Source organism: Ahaetulla prasina, chromosome 10 (assembly GCF_028640845.1).
Source record: "Ahaetulla prasina isolate Xishuangbanna chromosome 10, ASM2864084v1, whole genome shotgun sequence".
Lineage (NCBI taxonomy): Eukaryota > Metazoa > Chordata > Lepidosauria > Squamata > Colubridae > Ahaetulla > Ahaetulla prasina.
Window position 1 is genome coordinate 16,957,544 of NC_080548.1, and position 25,271 is coordinate 16,982,814.

At 42.0% G+C, this 25,271-nt stretch overlaps 1 protein-coding gene and 1 long non-coding RNA gene across 2 annotated transcripts in view; both read left to right on the forward strand.

Annotated features, from left to right (window-relative positions):
• LOC131204698 (uncharacterized) overlaps positions 1-20,732 on the forward strand; it is a 55,444-nt gene extending 34,712 nt beyond the window's left edge. Inside the window, exon 3 of the long non-coding RNA XR_009156624.1 lies at positions 18,163-20,732. This is a non-coding gene — a long non-coding RNA (uncharacterized LOC131204698). The remainder of the gene's footprint in view (positions 1-18,162) is intronic.
• The window catches only part of PHACTR4 (phosphatase and actin regulator 4), a 130,406-nt gene that overhangs the window by 55,424 nt on the left and 49,711 nt on the right, over positions 1-25,271 (forward strand). The gene's annotated exons all lie outside the window — the stretch shown is intronic.

Below are 25,271 nucleotides of genomic sequence, written 5' to 3' on the forward strand. Positions count from 1 at the left end.
TAAATCATTATTCTTTTGAAAGGCAGAGTATCTTAATTGGATCGATGGGTGTATGTTCTGTCCTCCGCCTCCGTCCAAATGATGGCTTAATTAGCCGGCACTATCAGCTCTGATGGCAAAAGAGCCAGCGTCTGCCAAGAGCCCTTGTTATCTTCCCTGACACTGGTGAGTCACAAACTTCAGCTCTAGTCAATCAGTGGATTTGCCTGTTACAAAGAGACACACCAGCTCTTGCTGCCTTTTATATCCTGTGGGGTGTGGCTCCATGACTCAACACTTCCTAAGCCTGCCTCATCCTAGTTTCTGTTGTTCCCTCCTCTCCTGCCTATGAACCCTAGGATTCAACCAAGCCTGATTGCTGTCAGCTGGGTCTGCAGGCATGGCCTGGGGAGGGAAAGAGTCAGGGGATGGAGGCCTCATTATTTCTTCCACCTGGCCTGCCTCTGGCTCCTGGAGCTGAGCCAGGGAAGCCGGTGCTCCCGAGGTAAGTCCTGATGGCCCTTCCCCCTCACTGTCCAAGTCACTTTCTGGCAGCAGGGCCGGATCCGGGGTGGGGGTGGGGGCGCAGACACAACAGTGTAGATGCTGATTTGAATAAATAGACAGAATTCTGGATGGAATAGCCAGAAGATTTAGGACAAGTGGGAGTGAACAGTTCATTTCAGCAGTTTCAAATGGTGGTGTGTGTGGGGAGCTATTTCCATTAAATCCCAAACTATTTTTGGCTGATTTGCTAGTCCAGTTGTTGTACCAGGGCATTTCATGATTTATTTTTTTAACACATTGTGGGGTAAATTAGATTCCCACATAAAAACTACCGTAATTCACGAGGGGGCTTCCTGTCAGCTCCCTCATTCAGATGTGCTCCAAGAATTGTTGTTTAACAATTTAATTTAACAGGACAAAACAAAAAAAGTGCTTGTATGTGTTGGAAGAAATGTCCATCTGGGTTCCGTTCCAAAGTAGGGAGAAAGACGCTGGAAACACGGTGGCTGCTTGGAAAGATGGTTTTAATGGTGGACAGGATCACATGCCTTGAAGATCTTGGGTAAAGAGAAAAAAAGGGAAGAGATGCTGAGAGTGCCTAGGTTTTATACCCTCTCTGGGCTTTTGAATTTGAGCTTGTGTTCTGATTGGTTGTCAGACTCCCATGGGGCCATGCAGGGGTAACTTCATAGGTTGTGTTTTTGAGTCCCAGGCTTGGTTGAGCCTTGTTGGGTGATGTTGTAATGAAAGGGCTTTGGGCAATTTCTACTATGACTCTGCCTGAAGGAGGTAGATCTTTGTTATGTAGAATAGACTGGTCCAGTCCTTAATGGCCCATTGACAAAGTGGGGGGGGGGCTGAGTTTCTGCCTCCCTTTTAGAGGAAATATTCTGCCCTTTTAATATTTCCTAAAATATCTCATTTTCCTAGGAGTGTGGTGGGTGCTAACTTCCTACATGTCTTTTTATTAAGTGTTCAGGAGTCACAATTGCAATAAGAATCCCTTATTCACCACCTTAAATTACATATAATGTCATTAAAGGCAGGCTCATTGCTATTTAGCTTCCTCTAGGACAGGGGTCTCCAACCTTGGTCACTTTAAGACTTGTGGACTTCAACTCCCAGAGTCCCTCAGCCAGCAAAGCTGGCTGAGGAACTCTGGGAGTTGAAGTCCACAAATCTTAAAGTGACCAAGGTTGGAGACCCCTGCTTTGGGAATCACACCAGTTGGTGCAAAATAAGAATCAGTGTGGTGCCTTCCATTACCAAAATGGAATGGGGATTTTAAAAATTGCAAGTAGTGGTACACATCCGGAGACTTGAATACATCTTCTGTATAGAGTCTCCATGTTCCTTTTGGAAAGTCTTGCTAAACAAGCATTTAGAAACTGCCAGGACCGGAGGGTTGTCGTATATACACATGCTAACCTTTTCCCTAATTAAATAATCAGGAACAGCCTCCTGGTATGCAAAGAATGAACACTTGGAAATATGATTGCTGAGTCACTATTCCAATTAAGTTACCCAAGTTAGACTTTGCAGAAGACTGGTGAGAAAATGCTCCAGAAGAGACATCAAGTCGGTCATTAAGAATAGGGAAATTCCATCCGTTGTCTACAAAAAATCCGGTGGAAGGATGTATATAGCCCAAGATGTATACCTTGTACGATATAGCTATCACTATGGCTACTTTACCAATGTTAGCACAACTGCAGCATATAGAATAGAATAGAATAGAATAGAATAGAATAGAATAGAATAGAATAGAATAGAATTCTTTTATTGACCAAGTGTGATTGGACACACAAAGAATTTGTCTTGGTGCATATGCTCTTAGTGTCCATAAAAGTAAAGATACATTCATCAAGAATCATAAGGTACAACACTTAAGGATAGTGATAGGGTACAAATAAGCAAATCATACTATTAAACAGTCAATATAAATTGTAAGGATACAAGCAACAAGGTTACAATCATATAGTCATAAGTGGGAGGAGATGAATGATAGGAACGAAGAGAAGATTAATAGTAATGCAGACTTAGTAACTAGTTTGACAGTGTTGAGGGAATTATTTGTTTAGTAGAGTGATGGCGTTTGGGAAAAAATGTTCTTGTGTCTAGTTGTTCTGGTGTGCAGTGCCCTATAGCATCATTTTGAGGGTAGGAGTTGAAACAGTTTATGTCCAGGATGCGAGGGGTCTGTAAATATTTTCACAGCCCTCTTTTTGACTTGTGCAATATACAGGTCCACAATGGAAGGCAGGTCATTGTTTTTTCTGCAGTTCTAATTATCCTCTGAAGTCCGTGTCTGTCTTGTTGGGTTGCAGAACCAAACCAGACAGTTATAGAGGTGCAGATGACAGACTCAACAATTCCTCTGTTAGAATTGTATCAGCAACTCCTTGGGCAGTTTGAGCTTCCTGAATTGGCGCAGAAAGAACATTCTTTGTTGTGCTTTTTTGATGACGTTTTTGATGTTAGGTGTCCATTTTAGGTCTTGAGCAAATTTGCAAATTAAACCATATGGTGTATTTCATTGCCTTCTTGCTTGGCCATTGAAGATAATGGCATAATCGAAAACATAGTGGCCTTTTGGATGCATTCACACCCCATTAACCTCCCTTCTTTCTTCCTCCTTCAATTCTGATGCAATAGAGTACTACGGCAAAATTTTTTGTATCTGGTTTTAGAGATTGCTCATTCTAAAACTTTTAGCTGAGAAGTTTCAAAGGAAAGGAGGTGGCTGAGTATTTCTTAGGAGTCATGACGTGAGAAATATGATAAGAAACCCAGCTAAGAAGGGAAAGTCAGAGCAAAGTTGCAGAGCCAGCATTATTCACAGGTACTGTGTAATGCCAGAGGTATATTTCAGAGGTCGTGTAGTCCAACCCCTGCCCAGGGCAGGAATCCTTATTCTGTGGAAGACAAATGGTTGAACGCCTCTAGTGATGGCGGAGTCTTATGTGAAAATCAACCATTTGGGAATAGATTGTCACCCTAGGAAGACTTTTCTTCTGCGTTCCTTCTTCTGGGACTTGTAAAACCAATGAAATTATTGCTGAAAAATGGCAGGGTTACAAATCACAATGGATGTCTCTACCTCGAGGGGTGGGATTCAGCCAGTTCGAACCAGTTCGGGCAAACCAGTAGCTCTGACGATCAGCTGGGAGCGAACCGGTTCTCTCCGATGATCAGGTAGGCCTGCCTGTCCACCCTTGCATGCTTTAATTACCTTTATCCTCTCTGCTGATTTGTGCGGCAGAGCAGATTGCCATGCCTCAGCTGTGTTACTTCCCAGAAGGTTTGTCGTTGTTGTTAGTTGTGAAGTCGTGTCTGACCCATCGTGACCCCATGAACGTTCCTCCAGGCCTTCCTGTCCTCTACCATCCTTTGGAGTCCATTTAAGCTCACTGCTTCAGTGATTCCATCCAGCCACCTCCTTCTCTGCCGTCCCCTTCTCCTTTTGCCTTCAATCTTCCCCAGCATTCGGCTCTTCTCCAGTGAGTCCTTCCTTTTCATTAGGTGGCCTTCCTTCTCATTAACCCAGAAGGTTAGTTTTGTTAAAACTGCACGTGCAAACTGGTTGTTAAACCAGCAGGATCCCACCACTGGATGTAACACTGTGAGAGTGTTTAGCGCTTCAGAGAGCCTAAAGCTTTTCCACATTTATTATCTGACTGTTGTAGAAACAGTGATTAAAAACAGTCACTAGATTCAGCCACAGGCATCTTCTGGGATAAGGTGGCAGGCGTGGGAAAAAAAATTGGCCTGAGGAATTTGGAGCATAGTCAACGTAGACAGTATGGACAACTGTCTAAAATGCTATGGCAACACCTGGTGTTCTTGCCTCTATATGGGGAGGGAAATGGTTAAGCAAGAGGGTGGCTGATCCTTAATAAGCTAATGAGATCACCACGGGGGTTGAATCGGATTGTTCACGTTCAGTTCTTAATTCAACCATGTTCCACCTGGATCCTTTTGCAACAGATGCGCCTTCCTAGGCTTCATAAGGGTTGGAGATGTCACCTCTGTGGCTTTTCACACTTTTCTTCTGTTTGCCTGTCTCTTAAGCATAATAGACGGTAAGAAAATTTGTGGACATGGCATTACAGTGAAAAATAGTCTCTCCCTTGCATTCAGCTTGTGTTTTAATTAAAAAAAAATAGACCTGCCTTAAGTAAGTGCTCTGGCATTAATTGCTTCTCTACTTTCGTCACAAGTTGATTGCTTAAAGCAAAATCTAAACAGCCAGAAGGGAGACTCCCCCAAAGTTTGAAACCCAGGCCTGTGAATGGGCGCTCTTAAAAAGCAAAACGGAAGGTATGGTATTTAACGGGAAAAACAAAGAAGTCAGGAAGGATGGAAACTTCCATCTGGTGGAAGATAACCTCTTAAGCAGCTGCTGTTCCCTTCATAAGAAAGCAAATCCAGCAGTGCCCTGTTTACCTGCTTCAGTCACTGTTATCACTCGGGGCCAGTTTTCCTTTTGTTCTGCCGAATGGTCTTGACATTGTGAGCAGCTGTTATTTTATTGCCAGAAGGGCTGGATCCTCAGAGTGCAGGGCTCAGTCCTCCTCAACATTTCCATCATGTTTGAGAGATATTTCACAAGAAGAGTCCTCCACTCCTCTGCTCGCAATAAAATACCTTATGCCACCAGACTCCAAATTTTGGGCTTAGACAACTTAGAACTACGCCGACTTCGGTCTGACCTAAGCATAGTACATAAAATTGTCTACCACAATGTCCTACCTGTCAATGACTACTTCAGCTTCAACCACAACAATACAAGAGCAAATAATAGATACAAACTCAAGATAAACCGTTCCAAACTCAATTGCAGAAAATATGACTTCAGCGACAGAATGGTCAATGCACTACCTGACTCTGTAGTTTCTTCCCCAAACCCCCAAAACTTTAAGCTTAAACTGTCTACTGTTGACCTCACCCCATTCCTAAGAGGTCTGGAATGGGCATGCATAAGTGCACCCGCATTCCTACCGTCCCTGTCCTAATATTCCTTTTTTTACTTACTCTTTTCATGTATCCAAATTATGTTTATACTTTTACCTGTTATCTTATATATGATTGACAAATAAATAAATAAAATAAATAAATAAGATACAGATCCTCATTAATTTGGGTGAGGTGTCAGATTTCTTTAGGTGGTTCCAGCATTTGCTGTCATTTTATAGGGATGGCTTATTAAGCTGCTTTGCTTCCCGCGCCTACAATTTGTGGGTGCTCCAACACCGGAGACTTTTAAGAAGAGACTGAAATGGTGTAGGGTCTCCTGCTTGAGCAGAGGGGTTGGATTAGAAGACCTCCAAGGACTCTTCCACCCTGTTCTGTTCTGTTCTGTTCTGTTCCACCCCACCCCACCCCATCCAGAGGTGGTATTCAGCTGGTTCGTACTGATTCAGGTGAACCAGTAGCAGTGACTACCCACCCACCTGCCCCAGCATAATGCCATCCTATTTAGCCATGTTTTCGAGGCCAGGCACATGCGCAGAATGCACTCGCACAAGCAAAGCACATGCACGGGAGGTGCAAATTGGGCAGAAGGTGCACGCGGCAAATCGGTGGTAAGAATATGTGAAACCCACCCTTGATTCCATCCCAGTCCTGTCCCTATCCCCATCCCCATCCCCATCTCCATCTCCATCTCCATCTCCATCGCATTCTATATTCTATTCTAAAGAGCACTGTTGTTCCGTTCTGTTTTGTTCTGAACTGAGAGTAGTGCTTTCAGAAGTCTGGAGGAGAATTTTCCACAAGTTCCACTTTTGGGGATGCTGTACAGATTGCAAAATTCCCTGCACTCCTGAAGAGTTTTTAGAGCATGTCAGTTATGTTACAGCCACATTTGATCACAATGGGAATCGATGGAGGAACATTTGGGAGGATGCTGGGTGAGAAGAGCCACTATAGCTCTCAAGATCTTACCTGGTCAGAAAATATTGGCTGCCTTCTTTGTTCTGTAAAGCACAGCAACTGGGTAATATCAGCATTTTTCTGAAATATAAAGGAGCACTAAGGATGTTTGGGGACGTGGTGGGTTAGTGGCTAAGACGCTGAGCTTGTCGATCGAAAGGTCGGCAGTTCAGCGGTTCGAATCCCTAGTGCTGTGTAACAGGGTGAGCTCCCTTTACTTGTCCCAGCTTCTGCCAACCTAGCAGTTTGAAAGCATGTAAAAATGCAAGTAGAAAAAATAGGGACCACCTTTGATGGGAAGATAACAGCGTTCCGTGCGCCTTTGGCGTTGAGTCATGCCGGCCACATGACCACAGAGATGTCTTCGGACAGCGCTGGCTCTTTGGCTTTGAAAGGGAGATGAGCACTGCCCCCTAGAGTCTGGAACGACTAGCACGTAGGTGCGAGGGGAACCTTTACCTTAAGGATGTTTGGACAGGTGTAGGAATTTAGCACCCACCCCCCTCCTAGAAGAATGAAATATTCTAGGAAATATTTTAAAAAGCAGAATATTATACCTTCCTGGATGAGAAATGGAGAAACATATTTTAAAGACAAAGGAGCTCCCTGCAACTTCCTGACTCCCCCCCACCTTTGTCAATGGGCCATTAAAAGCCTCAGCTAAGCTCACTCATTCTCCCCACCTTTGTCAATGGGCAATTAAGGCTTCAACCAAGCTCACTCAATCCCCCCATGATTTGCAACACAATACAACTGAAACTCACCACATGGCAAGGCTCAAGCAAGCTTGAGAGACAGCCAGCAAGGCTAGCTAAGACCCCCACCCCCTGGGAGTCTGACAACCAATCAGGATACTCTTCCTGTGCCCCAGAAAGGTCAAAGCTCAGAAAAATCATAAAACCAGGGAGCACACAGGATCTCAGCCCTTTTCTGTTCAGGAACTCAAGCCATGTGATCCTGACCACCATTAAACCATCTTTCCAAGCAGCCTCCATGTTTCCAGTGTCTTTGTCCCCACTTGGAACTGAACCCAGATGGATATTTCTTCCAACAATGGTAACAAAACATCTGCAAGAAAACAGCCAAGGATTCCACAATCCAGGGGAAATTTTGATCAAGGAGCTTCTATATCTCAGTACTTTGCTTTTTTTTTCTATGCCCAAATGGGTGGTTTTCCCACAGTGGTTACTTCCATGCTATTTAACTGCTTTACAATAGTCTTTTCTTCTTCTTTTATTCATGTGACCCGCTTGAAGGCTGCTGGATAGAAAACAAAAACAAATGATTTGCTAGGAATGTGTTAACTGTTATTTCTCAAAGATTCTTTTTCAAAACTCTCTGTTGGGTGGGGGGTGGATTATTTTAAACCTGTTTAATTTTCTAAGATTTTATATTCTACACACACATTGTCACCGTTCTGTGTTGCCATTCAGACGTTACAGTTAATCGCAAATCAAAATTCAGCCTGGAATTAACAGTCATAAGTCATTGCAGTCATTAAGTGGGTATCTACATAGCCACAACTGATTGAAAGACCTTTTTTTGCGGTGGTCGTTAAGCAAACGTGCCGGTCTTTAAGCAAATCCATCTTTAATTGGAAACTGGAAGTAAACTCCAGAACCCGGCAAAAAAAACACCTTGAAAATCACAATCATCTGACCAAAACGACTGTAAAGGTGAGCTAATTGCAAAATGCCCCAAATACAGTCACATTAATGTGAGGGGTGTTGTATGTAGCTGTCAGAACTTCAAAATCGTGCCTAAGGACCTTTTGCAGGGTTCATCAGAACTTAGAGCACTTGCTAAGTGACCAGTTGTTAAGTGAGGACTACTGTGTTTTCCTGAAAATAAGACCCTGTCTTACATTTTTTGAACCCTGAAATAAGCGCTTGGCCTTATTGCCATGCGCTCAAAAGCCCAATTGGGCTTATTATCAGGGGATGTCTTATTTTGGGGGGGAAACAGGGTACCTGTACTGAGTCACAACTCCAGCATTGGTCCTACTGGCTGAAGTTTTGGAAGACGTATGCAGTTCAACATCTTCAAGGCAACTGGTCCTTCATACCTGTTTTCCATTACTAATAAGTAAACTTACTGGTCCCTGTCGACTTTCCTCAGAGCGGCTTCCTCATCACTTGCCATCTGATTCTTCAGTTGCAAAATGGGAAGGTTTGAACGCAGTACCTTTCATGGGCATCTCGGGATTGTGCCCCTCTCATGTGAACACAAATTATGCCCCAGAATCTCTGTCTCAGGGGTGAAATCCAGCAGGTTCTGACAGGTTCTGGAGAACCGGTAGCGGAAATTTTGAGTAGTTTGGAGAACCGGCAAATACCACCTCTGGCTGGCCCCAGAGTGGGGTGGGAATGGAGATTTTGCAATAATATTCTTCCCCCAAGAATGGGGAGCAAATGGGAATTTTGCAGTATCTTTCCCCTGGAGTGGGGTGGGAATGGGGAGGGAATTGGGATTTTGCAGTATCCTTCCCCTGGATTGGGGTGGGAATGGAGATTTTGCAATTCCTTCTCCCAGGAATGGGGAGGGAATGGAGATTTTGCAATATCCTTCCCTTGGAGTGGGATAGGAATGGAAATTTTGCAGTATCCTTCCCCTGCCACGCCCACCAAGCCACATCCACCATGCCCACCAAGCCACGCTTATAGAACCGGTAATTAAAAAAATTGGATTTCACCACTGTTCTGTCTGTTTTTAATCAATACCTGAATTGAGGAGGGAAATCTATAGGTGCCACCACTACCCCTAGTTTTAATCAAATTCTATACTCTTCTTTAGTTATCTGAAGGGCTTTATACGCTGAAAGGTAGGAATATCTCTGTACATCTCAAACACTAAGCAAAACACCTTTGGAAATTCTATCGCTGCGTAGGAAGTACAATAGCATAGTATATTAGTGCCCCTGAGCGTGGGCAGATTACTGGATCTCAATAATTATTTTGGCAGGCATTCCATAATCATCTTTTGCAATTATTTTGTCTGGATCAGTTGGCAGCAGTAGGCATTGAGAGACAGGAAGAGAACAGCTCCATGTTTTACCTGCAGCTTACAACATTTTTTGTTCACGGGCAAAATGGGAGAACCCTTTGAGGGAGGTGGTGGTTTGCTGTTTATGTTAGACTTTGCAGCCCTGCTGGTTTTCAATCCAAAAGATGGATTGAAGCCCGTCTTCTCCCAGGTGTGAGACAAGGGCATATCTTTAAAGAGAAAGCTATGATGGGATCAGTCTATAGCACTAGGTTTGTAAGGAGTGGAAGTTGGAGAATTGGGAGGAGTGTGGGGGGGGGGAATGATTCACAACATAAATAAGATTACAAGATCAGGCTTGAGATGGCAAAATCTAATAACCTTCATCGTGGTTTTTTTGGCAGATATACTGGGGACTTGTAGTAACCTGAATGGAGAGGTGGTTAAACTGGAAGGGTTTCTTCTGAGCACTCCTGTCTTTGGGCAAATATTTATTCATAAATTGTTTCAGAAGGTATATTGATGCAATACACAATGAGGACAACCCTGTAATTAGGTTTAGATTCATGCTAGGTGGGAACTCTTGGAAAAACATCTAAGTGAACTAGTGTGAAGTAGATACTTTTAAAATCCATTATGAAATAATAAAAAGCCTTTTAATCCATCCATTTTCCTCTTTGGTGTGAAAAAAAATATGTAATCAGTTGTTCTTTGAAAATGCTTTCTAAATTAGTGATGGGTGATTGGCCAAAATCTTCTCAAGAAATCAGCTATTGACCTTGTAAATGCAAAGTTTGCTTTGCGGTTTAACAAGTCATTTCTCACCCAAATCCAAACTAAAATTAGACCCCAATTCATTTAAATATGAAAAAAGACTTAAAAGATTTACATTTAAAACAGAGTAAAAGAGCAAACCTACTATGCAGGATTCTCAAGATGTGAATCTTCCTGGATATGATATGAGAGAACTAATGAATTAAATTGGAATAGGGCTGCCATGTTTGGAGTATCTTTTGTAGTAAGAGTAGCTTTTGGCTCCCATGTAACACCCCTCCTGCGTAATCTGCACTGGCTCCCAGTGGTCTTCCGGGTTCACTTTAAGGTACTTGTCATCACCTTTAAAACGCTCCATGGCCTAGGGCCGGGATATTTACGGGACCGCCTACTGCCACCATTAGCCTCTCACCGACCAGTGCGCTCTCACAGAGAGGGCCTCCTCCGGATACCTTCAGCTAAACAATGTCGGCTGGTGACCTCTAGGGGGAGGGCCTTCTCTGTGGGGGCCCCTACCCTCTGGAACGAGCTCCCTCTGGGGCTTCGTCAACTCCCCGATCTCAAGTCCTTCCGCCGCGAGCTGAAGACGTTGCTGTTTCGAAGAGCAGGACTAGCCTGAATGTAGTTTTAAATTGGATTTTAAAAAAAGGGGTTTAAATGAGGTTTTAAATTTGTATTTAAAAGTTAGAGCATCAATTGAATTTAACTATCTATTCTTTAGCTGTTTTTTATCTATTATATGTTTTCTGTTGTTTTTTGTCTGTGAACCGCCCTGAGTCTTTCGGGAGATGGGCGGTATACAAATATAATAAATATAATAAATATAATATAATATATAAATATATATCTGAAGCAATCTGGTTTGCTTCTGCAACCCAACAAGACAGACACAGACTTCAGAGGATAATTAGAACTGCAGGGGGAAAAAAAACAATGGCTACCAACCTGCCTTCCATTGAGGATCTGTATACTGCAAGAGTCAAAAAGAGGGCTGTGAAAATATTTACAGATCCCTCACATTCTGGACATAAACTGTTTCAACTCCTACCCTCAAAACGACGCTATAGAGCACTGCACACCAGAACAATTAGACACGAGTTGTGTCTAGTTTTTCCCCAAATGCCATCACTCTGCTAAATAAATAATTCCCTCAACACTGTCAAATTATTTACTAAGTCTGCACTAATATTAATCTTCTCATCATTCCCATCACCCATCTCCTTCCACTTATGACTGTATGACTATAAATTTGTTGCTTGTATCCTTACAATTTATATTGACTGTTTAATAATATGATTTGCTTATTTGTACCCTATCACTATCATTAAGTGTTGTACCTTATGATTCTTGATGAACGTATCTTTTCTTTTATGTACACTGAGAGCATATGCACCAAAGACAAATTCCTTGTGTGTCCAATCACAATTGGCCAATAAAAAATTCTATTCTATTCTATTCTATTCTATTCTATTCTATTCTATTCTATTCTATTCTATTCTATTCTATTCTATACCTAGTACAGATGCATTGATGGATTACAGTGAACAATGCTTTAAAAAAAATGACTTTGCAATCCTTCTTTCTCTTCCTTACAGAAATGCTTTCTTTCTCCATCTAATAACCCTTTATTTAATATGATATCTAATTTAATATGACAATATGATATCTAATTTAATATGATAATATTTAATATGATATCTAATATTTCATATTAACCATGGTGTCACATATTAATTCAGTGCACAGTGAGACTGGTCCTTTCTTCCTATCTGTTTAGAAACCATTGAAGTCCTAACTTCAATATTAGATGATTAAAAATGGGACACCTATAAAAACTAGTTCTTTTCCTACGTTTAACCTAACATGGGTACAATAATTTTTTTGCTTTGTTTGGTAACTGACACTTGTAAAGAATTTGAGGTCTAGATGCCTTGCCGAAAGCCATTTCAAAAACGCCAGTTCTGGTTTTAACTCATCTTGCAAAACAATATGAATCTGTACCTTTTCTTAGTTGCATCTCCATGATGGACTTATGTCTTTTAAAACTGGTCTTAAGAGAGCAGCCCAGCTTTTCCTAGGGATTCCATTCTAGTGCCCAAATGACATTTTCTGTATTTTGATTTTACGTTATTTCAAAACCCTTCTAGTATTTGGGCTTTTCTCAAAGTTGGATTTGTTTGCATTTTCTGCCATGCAGGTAATTCAAGATATTTGCTTGGCAACCAGCGACAGGGTTATTATGCTTGAAGCATTTCACATTGGCCTTTTTGACATTTTGAGGCTCACAAGTGCAATCAAAGTATTTATTTACAGTTTGCCTGCGATGAATAGAAAGTGGATATAAGACAGTATGCAGACTGGCCCTACTTTGACTCCCAAGTATAAATATTTATCTTTTATCAGGTTGAGAAGTATTGCTTTGTGTTGACTGGTGAAGTAAGTTGGGATCTGAAGAGAAAAAAAAGGTGTTTGAGTGAACTGGAAATGAATGAATCCAGTTCACCTCAATATGGAATGGATTTTAAAATTTATTTATTGGGCTAAGGAAGCTGAATATTAACACATTTGAATATGTTCATTTGAATTCATTGGCTCGGTATGAATGGTTTTAAGCAAGGCTTATGCTGCTATTGAAACCAGATTTCTGGGCCTGGAACTTTCAGAGGGCTGATGGAACTTGACCTTGTTAGGATTTTTTTTGGGTGCCATTTTCATCCTCAATTTATTGACAAACGTACCTTATGTTAAATTTAATGGGAAAATAGTTTTCTAAATCTCTTAATTAAAAATTTTGGTGCTGCTCCTTGTTTCAGACTCCAAAGCGGGAAAAAATGCTTTTTGAGTTTTTTTGCAACGTGAAAGTTTCTAAATGCAGTTAGATGCTTAGAAAATGCAGATTTGATACGAAATTTTTAATAGAGGATTTTTCCCCCCTACCAAAGGGAGAGTGAGAGCAAGTAGCTAAATCAGATTCTAAAATGTCATATAAGGATTGGAAGACATGGTTTGCAGGCAGTAAACCCAAGATTCAATTTTCAAAACATTTAAATAGAATAGAATAGAATAGAATAGAATAGAATTTTTTATAGAATTTTTTTTTATTGGCCAAGAGTGATTGGACACCCAAGGAATTTGCTCTTAGTATTCATAAAAGAAAAGATACGTTCATCAACAATCATAAAGTACAACACTTAATGATAGTCATAGGGTACAAATAAGCAATCAAATCATATTAGGAAACAGTCAATATAAATTGTAAGAATACAAGCAACAAAGTTACAGTCATACAGTCATAAGTGGAAGGAGATGGGTAATAGGAACAATGAGAAGATTAATAATAATAGTAGTGTAGACTTAGTGAATAGTTTGACAGTGTTGAGAGAATTATTTGTTTAGCAGAGTGATGGCATTCGGGGGAAAAATTGTTCTTGTCTCTAGTTGTTCCGGTGTGCAGTGCTCTATAGCGTCGACAATATAGCACTGGCAATGCCTCTGCTGTTCATCATTCTGCTGCCCATCAATGTTAACTCTCTGTCCGATGGACTGACTTTGTATAAAGTATTTCCTTAAATTCCTATGGCGTGTCCAGGGACAGCTTATATGGAATTCAGTGACAACATTCTCACTTTTTAGCTCCATTATGCCCAAAGAAAGTGTCACTTTACATGGAACTGATTTTTTAAGGTGCCACTCAACCTTTCCCCAAGGGCAAGTAACAACGGTTTTTTAAATCTCATTTGTCATTTTAAGGAAACCTTGTTGCTTCTTCACATATTAAAATGGAATGCAGAAAATCACAGCGCCTCTCTAGAAATCTCTATGTCTTAGTATGGAATCCAGGTCTTCCAGATCAGAGTCCAATGAACTTTGTGTGACACAACTAGTTGGACTAAAGTTGGCAGGTTGCTGCTCCTACTGATATTCTCTCTCTGTCTCTGTTTCTCTGTTTTTCTCTCTCTCTGTCTGTCTCTGTCTCTCTCTCTCTCTCTCTCTGTCTCTCTCTCTTTCTCTGTCTCTCTCTCTTCTCTCTCTCTCTCTCTCTCTCTCTGTGTGTGTCTCTTGTCTCCCTCTCTCTCTCTCTCCCTCTGTCTCTTTCTCTCTCTGTCTCTCTCTGTGACTCTCTTTCTCTTTCTCTCTCAGAGAGAGGGGGAGAGGGAGGGAGGGAGGGAAAGGGAGAGAGAGAAATAAGAAAATAGCCGTTTTTTTCCTTGGTGGGGTTGTTTGGATTTGCATACTTCCTTTTCCAATCACTTTTGCAAATTGCTTCTTAACTGCTTTTCAGTTATTGTAAGCATCAATATGTTTTACAGCACCAGGTGAGTTTCCTTCAATTCTTAAAGAAAGCAGCTTTAAAGGAGTTTTAAATACAGGTTTAAGGACTTAAAAACAATCATTTTTTTTGGGAATAAACAACAAAAGAGTGATTTTGGAAAGTTACAAATGGGTTAACAGCCCAGATAGATTTGAAATAAAATGAAGAAAATCTTTAAATCCTTAAAAGAAGTAGGAAAATGCTATTCTTTTGAATTTAAACACAAATGATAGGATGGGAGTTTGAAGGTTGGACACTAGAAGGAACTAAATATTACAATTAAAGGAGAAGAACACTTAAACTTGCCCACGGCACGACTGAAGAACTAGTTGCGGCCTGGGAACAGGCCGCGGCTGGGGCTTTGGACCATGTCGTGCCTTTGCGGCCTCTGACCCGGCGCAGATCTCAATTAGCTCCTTGGTTCTCTGAGGAGCTGAGAGAGATGAAACGCCGGAGAAGATGCCTAGAGAGTGTGTGGAGGTCCAGCCGTTCTGAGGCTGATCGGACACTAGTTAAGTCTTTTTCAAAGACCTACCTAGTGGCACTGAGGGTGGCGAGGCGCTCCTACGCTTCCTCCCTCATTGCGTCGGCAGATAACCGCCCGGCCGCCCTGTTTCGGGTAACCCGTTCCCTCCTTCACCAGGGGGGGCGGGGTGACCCCCTACAGGGACGTGCCGAGGAGTTTAACGGTTATCTATACGATAAAATCGCTCAGCCCGGGATAGCTTGGACCAAGATTGCGATGATCCGGATGAGATGACTGAGGCACGTCTTGTTGATACCGTTTGGGATGAGTTCGATTCTGTGACTCCCGAGGACGTGGACAGGCTGCTGGGGAGGCTGCATGCCACTACATGTTTACTGGACCCGTGCCCCTCCTGGCTGGTGCTGGCCACTCAGGAGGTGACACGAGGCTGGCTCCAGGGGATTATAAATGCTTCTTTGATGGAGGGGATCTTCCCCGCCGCCTTGAAAGAGGCGGTGGTGAGACCCCTCCTCAAGAAGCCTTCCCTGGACCCAGCTATTCTGGGTAATTACCGTCCAGTCTCAACCTTCGCTTTATCGCGAAGGTTGTAGAGAGTGTGGTGGCGTGGCAGTTTCCTCAGTACCTGGAGGAAGCTGTCTATCTAGACCCGTTCAGTCCGGCTTCCGGCCCGGGCATACGGAGACAGCTTTGGTCGTGTTGGTGGATGACCTCTGGAGGGCCAGGGACAGGGGTTGCTCCTCTGCCTTGGTCCTGTTAGATCTCTCATCGGCTTTTGATACCATCGACCATGGTATCTTGCTGCGCCGGTTGGAGGGGTTGGGAGTGGGAGGCACCGTTTATCGGTGGTTCTCCTCCTACCTCTCTGACCGGTCGCAGACGGTGTTGAGAGGAGGGGAGAGGTCTACCGCGAGGGACCTCACTTGTGGGGTGCTGCAGGGTCGATTCTCGCCTCTCCTGTTCAACATCTATATGAAGCCGTTGGGCGAGGTCATCAGTGGCTTTGGGGTGAGCTATCATCTGTCGCTGATGATACTCAGCTGTACTTTTCCACCCAGGCCACCCCAGCGAAGCTGTCGAGTGCTGTCCCGTTGTCTGGAGGCCGTGCGGGTCTGGATGGGGAGAAACAGACTCAGACTCAATCCATCCAAGGCGGAGTGGCTGTGGATGCCGGCATCTCGGTACAGTCAGCTGCAACCGCAGCTGACTGTTGAAAGCGAGTCATTGGCCCGACGGAAAGGGTGCGCAACTTGGGCGTTCTCCTGGATGGGCGGCTGTCGTTTGAAGACCATGTGGCGGCCGTCTCCAGGAGAGCTTTACCAGGTCCGCCTGGTTCGCCAGTTGCGCCTTTCTGGACCGGGATGCCTTATGCACGGTCACTCATGCTCTCGTCACTTCGCCTGGATTATTGCAATGCTCTCTACATGGGGCTACCCCTGAAGTGCACTCGGAGACTTCAGCTAGTCCAGAATGCAGCTGCGCGGGTGATTGAGGGAGCCCCACGTTGCTCCCGGGTAACACCACTCCTGCGCAGTCTGCACTGGCTACCTGTGGTCTTTCGGGTGCGCTTCAAGGTTTTGGTTACCACCTTTAAAGCGCTCCATGGCTTAGGGCCCGGGTACTTACGGGACCGCCTGCTGTTACCCTATGCCTCCCATCGACCCGTACGCTCCCACAGAGAGGGTCTCCTCAGGGTGCCGTCCGCCAAGCAATGCCGGCTGGCGGCCCCCAGGGGAAGGGCCTTCTCTGTTGGAGCACCTACTCTCTGGAACGACCTTCCCCCCGGTTTGCGCCAAATATCTGACCTTCGGACCTTTCGTCGGGAATTAAAAACTCACTTATTTATTCAAGCGGGACTGGACTGATTTTTTAGACTTTTTAAATTTCTAAATTTAAATTTTAAATTTTTAAATCTTCTATAATTTTATATGGGGTATTTTAGGTTTGTCAATTTGACGGTTTTAATCCGGCCACCATTGAATAAGTTTTTTAATTTGATTTTTAACTTTGTATATTTATTGCTTTTTATCTTGGCTGTACACCACCCTGAGTCCTTCGGGAGAAGGGCGGTATAAAAGTTTAATTAATTAATAAATAAATAAATAAATAAATAAATTTGACTTACTAATACAGAACAGAGCAAAATACTTCATCATTGTATTAAATAATATTTGTGAACAAAGGACCCAGAAGTTAATTTTAAGTGTGTCTGCCATTGTAGATAAAGTGTTTAAAAGATGCTATAGAAGTAGAACAAGTTTTACCACATAAAACTGAGGCTGATTTCAAAGTGGATTTAAAAAAGACAAGCTACAAAGATGATATGGAAAAAGATGCTACACTGGATATACAAACAAAACCAGCTGATGACTTAATAAGTAAAAGAAATATACAAATAACAAAGCAAAAAAAAAAAAAGCAACCTGGATAACTTTCTTGTGTTGGATTTATAAAAGAGACCTGTTAAAGCTCTGGAGAATTTTGAGAGCAGAATTTTGTGCAAAGAGGCAAAGGAAAAAAATGAAAAGAAACCAAAGTCCTAAGACATTATTTGAAGGGATTAAAGACCAAGATTATTCAAACTACAAGGAAGGGATATAAAGTTGGCTTATTTGATCAAAGTTAAAATAGATAAGTTGTTATATCTGGGAACCTTTAATGGACTTTTGCTGACCAGGTGTGAACAGCAAGGCTTTAAGAATTTGTAGGTAACGTGCACATAAATAATTGATTATTTATCACTTCCATTAGGAATATCCAGAACAGTCAGATGTGTGATTTTGGGGTATACTGCATTTGTTGCATTCAGGAGAAGTGTCCCTGCCTTATCTGGAAAAGGAAGATAACCCTCAGTGACACACAACATTGTTATGTGCAGCCTTTGGATCCCAGTAATGCTTTTTACTTAAAAGTGCTTTTTATTAGGAAGCAGAATGTGGTATAAAGCCTGCACTGAGGAATCTTATGGGTGGAAGGAAACAAGTAGAGTGCATTATATAGCATCGGTATTTTTGATCTTGGTGCCATCAGAGTCTGTTGAACGTCAGCTCTCAAAATTACATAGATCACGCTGACTGGGATTTCTCTTGATTCTCCTGTTGAATCCTGAAGCCATCAACTGGATAGAATTTCTTTGGAAAAGGCTACACCAGACACATCTACTTGCTAATCTCTCTCTCATCCGTCTTAGGTTTGACTGAGGAGATGTCTCCCGCCCCCACTTCCTCAAGCCAGGGAATTCTCTTATCTTCCTGCTGAGATCCTGCAGTTTTGCCAGTCCTGGACTTTGTGTCCTTTTGAATGATTGTGTATTTAAAGGCTGTATCTGTGGGTCAGAAAACAACAACTTCTTGGGTTTTAAGGGGAACATTTTGAATGAAATGAACAAGTCCCGTCCAAGTCTCTGAGCTCGGTGGTTTTCCTGCAGATGTTTCATTACAAAACTAGGTTACATCGGTGCTCTCGTGTCACGGTGCTCTCATGTCACGTGTCTGTCGCATGTTTAACAAGTTTTGTGGAAGTGTAATATAACTGAACATATATAGGAGGAGTGGCAGAACATAAGGTAGAGTGAAAAGAGGGCTACTACATAGTACTGCGGGATGTGGTGGCTCAGTGGATAAGACGGTGAGCTTGTCGATCAAAAGGTTGGCAGTTCAGCGGTTTGAATCCCAAGTGCCACGTAATGAGGTGAGCTCCCGTTACTTGTCCCAGCTTCTGCCAACCTAGCAGTTCGAAAGCACGTAAAAAATGCAAGTAGGAAAATAGGGACCACCTTTGATGGGAAGGGAACAGTGTTCTGTGCGCCTTTGGCTTTTAGTCATGCCGGCCACATGACCATGGAGACATCTTCGGATAGCGCTGGCTCTTCGGCTTTGAAACGGAGATGAGCACCGCCCCGTAGAGTCGGGAACGACTAGCACATATGTGCGAGGGGAATCTTTACCTTTACCTTTACATAGCCATAAGTGAATCAAATCTCCCTCGTCCTTGAGTTCCGTTGACCCATATCTAACTCAAAATGAAAAAGGTCTTCTGCAGTCGCGATATAAGCCTAAGACTGAAAACCAGGCTTGTCAGATGTTACATCTGTTCTATCCTGCTCTTCAGAGCAGAGAGTGGGTCTCTGACAGAAAACCACTTGAAGAAACTAGAAGTGTTTGAAATGTGGATTTACAGACAGATGTTAGGTATAAGCTGGGTTAACGAAAAACCACAAATGTGGAGGTGATAAGCCACCTGGGAAAGCCAAGGGAAAGCCATTAAAAAGCGAAAGTTAGAATATTTTGGACATGTGATGCAACAACCAGAAAAATACAGCATCCTTCGCTTAATCCTTTAAGGAAAGATTGAAGGCAAATGAGGTCCAGGCAGAAGAACATTCAAAATCTAAGGGACTGGTTGGACAAAACTCAACAGCACTTTTTCATGCAGCTCTTGACAAAAATAGGATTGCCAGCATGATCGCCAACATCCGATGACGGATATGGCACAACAACAAGAAGATATCTAACTCCAAGCAGATGTGCATTAGTTGAAAATATTCCTGTGCCCAGGTATGAGTACCTTTAAATCAGTTTAATTCGACCTTCACATGTGGACCTAATCTTTCAGGTCTGACAATGTATGACTTTGCATTTCTTCTTAGAGGAGATTTGAAAACATGTCATTTAGACTTGAGTTTTGAAGTTCATGAATTTCTTCCTTTGTTCAAGGGCGTCTGGGTAGAACATAAAGATCACTCTAATAAAAAAAAAATATCTGCGGTGATATCTCATGGTTTCCAACAGTGCTTCAAAATAGCAGGAAATAAATTATTGGTCCAGCTCATGGACAAAATAACAGGTCTAGAAATGCATTAAGCGTAACATCTCTTATTAACTTAAAGTTTTATTGATGTGCTATTTTGAGGTAATCTAACAAACGGGGAATTAAAAAGAAAATTTACAAATTTGATGACACTGGTTGATTGCAGAAGTAATCCAAGAAATAGTGCAGTTCTTCCTAATAGCTAAGTACTTACATTTACCCAAATTTAGTTTTCTTTTTATGTGGAGTATTTTTCTATTTCTGTTAATATAGAAGTTGTAATCTTTTTCGAAAATTAAACTCTATATAAAGCCATAATGTATATTTATGGGGCTCTAAAACTTTCTGGAAAAAGAAACTATTAATGGTTTGTTCTGGAACAGGACTGCTTCACAATTGCACACATTATAGATGAGAAATTTTAATTTGGTGATAAGGAGAGTTCTGAAGATACAGATAGGTTTAGTTTGAATCTCTTCCCTACTTGTGTTTATAGGATTAGTAAATTTAGCTTTTTCCTATATGCATCAATACAGATAAGGAAAAATAGGGATAATTTAATACATACTTTACAAAAAAGATAGATTTTCAAATTCTGACTCTAAATCTTACCATGATCGTGTTATCTGGCAATGATGGGAATAATTCAACTAAAGGAAAGTTGATTTAGAAATAGAAGATAAAGAAGTCCCAAAGGTACTTGGACTTTATTTTTCCTTGAAGATGTTTCGCTTCTCATCCAAGAAGCATCATCGGTTTTCAGAAAAAGCACCTTTGGGACAACCATGACTGAGAATCTCCATGGACAGAAGATTAAAAAAAATATTCAATGAATGCTGCTTGAATACGCAGAATACATCACCTCTTAGATACCCCTTTCTGGACTGAAAACAAAAAATAATGATGTGAAGAACTGCATCTCTGCATCCACCAATATCCCCTTGGACTCTGTGTTGACCGATCCAAAGAGCCACTTAATTCTCGGTTCTGTCCTTCCAATTGGAAAGATGAGAATCTTTCTCTGTGCCCCCCCCCCGCCTCCCGTCACTGTCTTTCCTTTTTAATCACTCCTTTTCCTTTCGTGATATGGAAGAAGTTGGAATCTCGGGGATAGCTAATCCATTTCAGATGGTCTCCGTCTCTCCCACCCACCCAAGAAAACTAGGGTGCTCACATTTCTCCCTTCAAAGCAGAAGAATGACAATTAGTAGTGGCTTGTTTATAAGCTGTTTGAAGTCTTCCCAACCTGTCTGTTTGTTCGTCCTCCTTCCAGGCTTTTAACTCCTGCCTTTAAAGAGCCCAGGGGACGTTGATTATTTGGCTTCTGTAGCTCTGACGCCTCCTTCTCCTCCTCCTCCTTCATTGAGATCCACCCCTAAGCAGAATACGCACTGTGGAATGACAGGCATTCGTTCCTCTTTGGAAGGAGCTGGCATGGGAGCGTATTTATGAGCATTACACCGTGCCCTGAACCTGGGATACACAGGACATACCGTGGCAGAGCTTGGACCCACGATCCTGGACTTTTTTTTCTGACTTGGGGGGGCCGTTGGACTTTTAGGGGGATCTCTGAGTGAGTGGAGGGAAGCGGTGAAGTTTCTCCACCCTGTGGAGTCTTGTCAACTTTCAGGGGCTGATGTCTGCTTCTCGAGTCGGCTCGCCTTTCTCCTTCTCTCTGAGCCTAACTTGAAGAATAGAAGAATGGGACAGACGCGCTACTCAAGACCGGTATATCCAGCTCCCTTGGGTGAGTAATGGAGGGTCTCGTTGCAGCTGAAAGCACAGCCAAGAATGAAAGGCGAAGTCAGAGCACCTTTGAAAAAAAGATAGCCAGGGTTGTGTAAGTCGGAAGGGCTTTGGGATTCTCAGAAGTGCCAAGGAGAGATTGTTTTCGTAATCCTTGCCTTTAAAAAAGAGAGGGAGGGGGAGAGAGAGAGAGAGAGAGAGAGAGAGAGAGAGAGAGAGAGAATGAATCCCTTCTTTAGGAGACCTATTGCTCTGTAACTTGTACCTGGTGTTCTTTAGGAACCAGGCTTTTTGATCTTTCGCTTGTTGCTGCCAGAATGGTAAAAAATAATATTTATTTTTTTTTAAAGTAAAACTTGGTCAGCAGAAAATATGTCTAACGCCTTTTGCTTGGAGTGAAATGCTCCAGACAGGGGTGATGTGCTGATTTGCTATTTGTCCTCTGTATGAATGATGCTTCATTATTAAAAGATTCATTATTCTAATCACCTACCATCCCGAAGCCATTTACTCAGTCATCCTTTGCAAGGAGGTTTAAAAAAAAAAAGAAAGAAAAAACACTGATTCATATTCACTTGCTTCCATTTTCAAAAAGAAAAAAAAAAGCCATTCCCTCCACGATCTTACACTTTAGAATTAAAATGGACTTATTATCAAAGAAGGAAGAAAGGAAGGAAGGAAGGAGAAGAAGTTTCAGGTTGAGGGTTCCAGACAGTGTCCTTCAGTCCCATCCCAGGGGTTTTAGGTATTATTAATGCTGCAATTGGAGTCACTGCTGCTGTCTCTACAAAATCCCATAACTGTACATCTCTTGGGTTCTGATGAATTTTTTTGGCCAAGCAGAGAGTCAAAGAATTGGGGCAGATGCAGGGGAGATGTCTTCTGGTGCCTCAATTGAGGGCAGCCTTGGTGACAGTGGAGGCAATGTTGAGGACAGGGTAGGTTTTGCATTTTAAAGAGTTAACATCCGAATCGTACAAGGAATCTATTTCCCCCCCCTTCTTCCTCTCCTATTTAACTGTAGACCCAATTGAATCATCTAGGGAGCCATCCAGAAAATAAGGCTATAAGGCTACCAAGATTTATTTATTTATTTATTTATTTAATCATATTTATATTATCTCCTTAAAAACATATAAATACAATATAAAAACAAGATTGACGTGGCGTTGCCTGGTAGTCAACCAGGAGCTGACTAAAGATGCTGACAGTTGAGGTTTTTAATGTACCTGCCATTAATATTTTTTTTTCCACGGTACTCCCAACTCGAGTTAAGAGACGTTTCTTAGCCTGACACTGTGCAGGGTATATATTGCACAAATAGGATGGGACTTCAGTAGAGGCGGTCTTTGATTTGGGAAATGAACTTTAAGAGTTAAATATATTGGAAGCTTGTCTTGTGGCCTCTATTATAAGTCACATTTTAAATCTCCACTAAGTGCCTTCCCATTTTTTAAGAGGCTAAAATAATTCTAATTTTGTGTGTCTGTGCACTCCCTGCTAATTTAAATTGCTAAATGTGTTTAGCAGTTTCCTTATTTGCAAAGGAGCAGATTACATAATAGCAGACAGATCCTTACGTTCTATTATCTTGTGTTCCCAATGTTTAGAAGACTTAAACCAAAGTACTGATAGTTGAAATTAAAACAAAACAAAACAATTCTTAATAGCAAATTGATAAACCTTCAATGTACTGTAGGTGCCCAAAGAAGCCCAGTGAGATGGTTGATACAATATTTAGGGCGCAACATAACTTGTATTGCTTGTTCCACTGTGCTCATCTGGTGTTACCGAATGAAATCAACACACCTGTTTTTTCACCTTAGTTTTTTATAGATCATATGCATCCACCAGAGACAGAATGTATATTTGCCCTTATTGCAAATAGAATAGAAATTTTATTGGCCAATTGTGATTGGACACACAAGGAATTTGTCTTGGTGCAGATGCTCTCAGTGTGCATAAAAGAAAAGATACGTTCGTCAAGAATCATAAGGTACAACACTTAGTGATAGTCATGGAATGGAATGGAATGGAATGGAATGGAATAGAAAAGAATGGAATGGAATAGAATAGAATAGAATAGAATAGAATAGAATAGAATAGAATAGAACAAAATATTTAATTGGTCAAATGTGATTGGACACACAAGGAATTTGTCTTGGTGCATATGCTCTCAGTGTGCATAAAAGAAAAGATACGTTTGTCAAGAATCATAAGGTACAACACTTAGTGATAGTCATGGAATGGAATGGAATGGAATGGAATAGAAAAGAATGGAATAGAATAGAATAGAATAGAATAGAATAGAATAGAATAGAATAGAATAGAATAGAATAGAACAAAATATTTAATTGGCCAAGTGTGATTGGACACACAAGGAATTTCTCTTGGTGCATATGCTCTCAGTGTACATAAAAGAAAAGATACGTTCATCAACAAGTCTAAGGTACAATACTTAATGATAGTCATAGGGTACAAATAAGCAATCAGTATTTAAAATAGAGGTATATGTGGCATTTGTTGATGTGGCCGACACAGGTTACAATATTGGAAATAGCCATTATTCTTCTGCAGCAGGTTGTTTTTCTTTTCAGGACGAGAGGTGGGGTGACCTTCCCCATACTTAAGCCCTGAGTGCACATAGTTTTGACTTCAGCAAACATATTGCAAGACAGTCTGTTGCTCTTGGGAAGGTGTGGGGAAATGTGGAATTTGGTTCAAACTTTTTTTTAAAAAATAAATCTTTTTCCAGACAAGGGCTTTATCCAGCATTCTCTTGGCTCATCCATGTGTGGGTTCCCAGTGACAGTATGTGCCATGCAAATGATTAAATCAAATGTGCATTTCATTATGCATATAATACATTATACAGTGTAATAGACAGCTGTGGGTGTACGACCTGTGGGTCCCTGGTTGTGTGGATGGGGAGTCTGTAGGGATTCTCAGTCATTCAGGTCATGTTTGTCCCAAAGGTGCTTTTTTTCAGGAGGCAACTGGACTTCCTTGCTTTTCTTTTTGAAGACATTTCGCTTCTCATCCAAGAAGCTTCTTCAGCTCTGACTGGATGGTTGGGGGATGGAAGGATTTATATTCCTTGCAGACAGCTGGAAATTTGCATCCTTTTAGAGGGTCTTTAGGGGACGCCGTGGCTCGGTGGCTAAGACACTGAGCTTGTCGATTGAAAGGTCAGCAGTTCAGCGGTTCGAATCCCTAGTGCCATGTAATGGAGTGAGCTCCAGTTCCTTGTCCCAGCTTCTGCCGACCTAGCAGTTCAAAAGCACATAAAAAATGCAAGTAGAAAAATAGGAACCCCCTTTGGTGGGACGGTAACAGCGTTCCATGCGCCTTTGGCATTGAGTCATGCCGGCCACATGACACGGAGACGTCTTCGGACAGTGCTGGCTCTTCGGCTTTGAAACAGAGATGAGCACCACCCCCTAGAGTCGGGAACGACTAGCACATATGTGCATGGGGAACCTTTACCTTTACCTAGAGGGTCTTTAAAGCACTTGGAGGTTTATCTGTGTCCCCAGGGTCACCTGAATAGTGCTTCTGGTTCCTGTAGTCTGCAAATTTTCCTCTGGAAATCCATTCCTACTCCCACACCATTCTAAAGGGTGTTATGGGGAGGTTTCATTTTATTTCCTCGAAGAATTTGCTGCCACCACCAATATACTCTTGTTCCTGCTGATGTAGAGCAGAGCCTGTTTTCTTTCTTCTTTTAAAAAAAAACAACCAACA